Source organism: Neltuma alba, unplaced genomic scaffold (assembly GCF_004799145.2).
Source record: "Neltuma alba isolate B1F8T4 unplaced genomic scaffold, ASM479914v2 tig00003253_pilon, whole genome shotgun sequence".
NCBI lineage: Eukaryota > Viridiplantae > Streptophyta > Magnoliopsida > Fabales > Fabaceae > Neltuma > Neltuma alba.
In genome coordinates this window covers 1-4,359 of record NW_021633209.1, presented here as the reverse complement: position 1 = coordinate 4,359, position 4,359 = coordinate 1, and the positions used below count along the sequence as shown (strand labels likewise).

Genomic DNA, 4,359 nt, shown 5'->3' with positions numbered 1-4,359 from the left:
AGAGAATGTAATATAAATATAGATATTTTATATTAAAATAAGTGTATATTAAAAATTTATTTCATTTTCATACAAAATTAATGGCCGAAACACATCTCATACACATCGAAGAGATGAGCATGGAATGTTCATCTTAACATGGACTATCATTAAAAAACTGTAAATTAAAAATTTTAAATTTGGATAATCCATATCATATTTTTGGTTTTGAGCTCGGGAGCTCCAAATTAAATCCTCACAAATTTATCATGAGGATTACGTTTTTAAATGATCCAAATTTCACTATAACGATAAGTATTGAACGAGGACAGATAGTCTTAAATCTAATTCGGATTAGTAAGAATTTAATTTAATGTTATTTTTTAAAAAGTTAATTAATTAATGTATTATAAATAAAATTCATTAGAATGTGAATTCAGTATTTTGTATGCTTTGAATTTGGCTGCAATACATTGTTTGTGAATTGTGAATAATATAGTAATTTACAAATTTTATAGACTATATAACTATTAGATTTTTTGAAAAAAAAAATCACATAATTTTGTTAACGATTGAAGATTTAATATATAAGGTAAAATTTTTTTGTCTGATGTTTTTAAAAAATATAAATATTTTTCTTATACGATAGCATCCTAACACTGTGGCAGAGGGTGCATGGTCTAGTTATGTATAAAAATATCAACAAAATAATTTTATTCTGGTTTTAAAAAATAATTTAATTTTATGCTAGTATCTTTCTCAAAAAATATCAGTGTAAAATGAGAATAAGTATTTTCTTATAGTTGAAAAATTAAATTAAACCTTTAAATTAAATGGCTATAAACGTAATTTTACGTTTATAAAATTAAATCTCGTACTTTAAGGTATAAGATATAAACCTAGGCCCAAAAAAAAAAGATTATAAGAGATAAACATGAAGTTTGATATTTTTTAGTAGTCGTAGCATTATATTAAGAAGTAATTTATAATGTTATTTAAATAGGTAATATTCTAAATTAAAAGAAAAAATCAAATTTTTCAGTCCAATTCTTAAAAAGGCCAGTTTAATTTATTCGTGACACGTCACAGGAAAGCCCAAATTCACTTCAAAGTTCAAACTGGAACCCAAATCGAAAGACCACCTCATCTATCATCATCCTGACATCCAACGGTTGAGAGAGTCACACGTGGGTTGGTATCACAATCCACACCGTTCGTGCCAGATCTTACGGTCAGTCTCTACGACATCAGAGAAATCATATGTGACCGTTGGATCAAGAATGAAAATGGATCGACGGGCGATTGGGCTGCCCGAAATGCCTACGGGCAGATCGCATTGCCTTTAAGAACCGGCCCTAGCCCCTCTAGTTCCTCGCTCACAAATTAGGGTAAAACGAAATTTGAAACCCTATGTTCGACGTTTTCTCTCTTCGATCGGGAATCTGAGGATTGATCGGCGGCGCGTGAACTTTTCTTCTGGCGCGTTTGAGGTGAAGCGGCGCGTGTAAGCAAGGGTACTGCTGATTCATGTTTTGTACAACCTGCATTGGGGAATTGATGCCGGAGAAACGCCGGAATCGTGAAGGATTACCGTGATTTCTGCTCGTCCATGGCATCCGCCGTCCTAGCCAACCGGAACGAACCCAATTGGCCGCAGCACAAAGGCGGTGGAGCCGGACTCATGGGAAAAGTACCATTCTCTAACCCTAACCCTAAACATAAAATCGGGAACAAGAGGACCCAATCGGCGTCAGATGATGCTTCTTCTATCAATTGGCGATCGAACGATTCCAATCATTCCCAATTCGTCACCTTCAATATCGCCTCGTCGACGAAGAAGGAGCTCAGCGAGCTCAAGAATCGTTTAATCTCGGAGCTGGAACAAATTCGGCAACTGAAAGGTCGCATCGAGTCCGGCGAATTTCAACCTAGGCCCAGCTTTAATGGGCCATCGAAGAAATCGGCGAACAAGAAGATGTCGGGTAACAAGCGACCCTTGCCGTTGAATCCCGGTAAGGATTTGAAACGGTCGCATTCGGATATTGGAAATTTGATGAGGGCTTGTGGGCAGGTTTGCAAAAGCTGATGAAACACAAGCACGGGTGGATTTTCAATGCTCCTGTCGATGTTGTCGGGATGGGTCTTCACGATTACTATGATATAATTAAGCGGCCGATGGATCTGGGTACGGTGAAGTCCAATCTGGCAAAGAATGCGTATGAGACGCCAGCGGATTTTGCATCTGATGTGCGATTGACTTTCAACAACGCATTGACTTATAACCCTAAGGGTCATGATGTGTACGCCATGGCGGAACTGCTTCTGGCAAGGTTTGAGGAACTGTACCGGCCTCTGCACGAGAGAAGTTTGAAGATTTGCTACGAGAAGATCATATCTTTGATGAAGAATTGCAGGCCAGCTCGTGGAATCAAGTCGAGCCAGAGAGGGTTAAGAAGAAAGACAACATGATTCCTCCTGTGAACCAGCCGGACCCAGTGCCGGCACCTGCAAGTTCTTCAAACCCACCGTTGTTGCAGTCCCCGGTGCGCACTCCATCTCCAATGCGGGCACCTCCAGTGAAGCCTGTGAAGCAACCCAAGCCGAAAGCGAAGGACCCAAATAAGAGGGAAATGAGTCTTGAGGAGAAGCATAAATTGGGGATTGGGTTGCAGAGTTTGCCAGCAGAGAAGATGGAAACAGGTGGTGCAAATTATAAGAAAGAGGAATGGGCATTTAAAACAGGATGGGGATGAGATCGAGCTTGATATTGAAGCTGTTGACACAGAGACCCTTTGGGAACTTGACAGATTAGTTACTAATTGGAAAAGATGGTGAGCAAGATTAAGCGGCAGGCACTTATGGCCAACAATAATACAGCTTCAAGCAAAGGCAATGGGGTAAAGTCCTGTTTCTTTCATTTGAATTGAACAAGTGAACCAAACACCCCCCCCCCCCCCCAAAAAAAAAAAAAAGGCAAATGTGCCGAGTCTAATTTTTAACCATTGTATCGCAGGATTTGCCTACGAATGACAAGGTTGACTCTGCGCCGGCTGAGGTCAAGAAGCTAAAGAAAATGGAAGCTGGGGACGAGGATGTAGATATTGGAGATGAGATGCCAATGAGTATTTTCCCCCCGGTGGAGATTGAGAAAGATAAAGATGTTATTGGAGGTCATGCGGCTAGTAGTTCTAGTAGCTCCAGCAGTTCAAGTAGTGATTCCTCATCATCAAGCGGTACTAAACCAATTCCTTGTTACTTCTGGTGTTTTGTTATCATTTTTGTTCGGCCAAAAAGACTTAGAAATTCCATTGATGCGCAGATTCTGATTCAGGGAGTTCTTCCGGGAGTGATTCTGAAGCAGACAATGGCCACTTGTAGCAGCAGGGCTCTGAAGACAAATGATGATCAAGATGGACGAATGCGGGCTGGCGGGTGAAGGATTGATTCCTACATCGGCTTTCCTCGATGGTGGTATTGTAACAGGCTGATGCATATGAATGCGCTCTTGATTTTCAGGGGTTTTTGGGTCTTGTTTGAAGATTTCTATTTGGTAGTTGCTGACTGGATTGTCGCGCTGAGTTCCTGCTGTGAGGGGTTGGGGATTGACCAAGTGTAAAAAATGGCGCCGGAAAACAAGATAGTTGGAGGTAAACAAAACCAATGTGTAGATCAGAAAGGGTAGAATGTTAAGTGGTGAAAATTAGGATAGTTGCTTCAGAACCTAGGAATAGAGTGAACAGAATTGGTGCCTTTTGAGTTACTTGTACACATTACCTACGGTGAATAGATGGATGGATCATCTTACTGGGGAAGATCCTTTTTGCGGATCGGCAAATTAGAGTTGTTGGTACCAATTAATTAATTGGATTAAAGGGTTAAATTTTCCAATTTTGTATGTGAGAGCGCGATGCAAGACTGGAGACCCTACTTTATGAAGTAATCCGTGTGTTAAAAAATTGGGGTAAGAAAATGCCATGAATTAAATTTCAATGCGTAAATGTCACCTAAGCGCAACCAAATAAATACCCGGTTGGGTGGAGCATTTATAGTGGGATCAATTTTCACAACTCAGCCATCATTCAAATATCTGATTCATTGGCTTGACTGAATCATTATCCCCGCTTTCCCATTCTCTCACCATTTGCCCCATTCTCCCAAGATCGGATTCATTGAGGACTTCTGCTTTTTTCACTGCCATGACTGCTGTTTTGGTTCCGTTTGCAAGGACGTTTAAATGCAGAACACAATGCTTCTCAGAGCTCTAATTATGAAACTCTTGCCAAGCTTTCCAATTCCTGGCATGGTTTCAGAGACTGATTCTACTGTAACAGGAGCCAAGAGGATTACAACCACTGTAGAGTGGAGAGCTTGAAATTCTTG

General features: G+C 40.2%; 1 pseudogene; it reads left to right on the top strand.

Moving 5' to 3' along the window:
• The first annotated feature begins 1,361 nt into the window (after positions 1 to 1,361).
• On the top strand, positions 1,362 to 3,867 carry LOC114741071 (transcription factor GTE7-like; annotated as a pseudogene).
• The last annotated feature ends 492 nt before the right edge of the window (positions 3,868 to 4,359 follow it).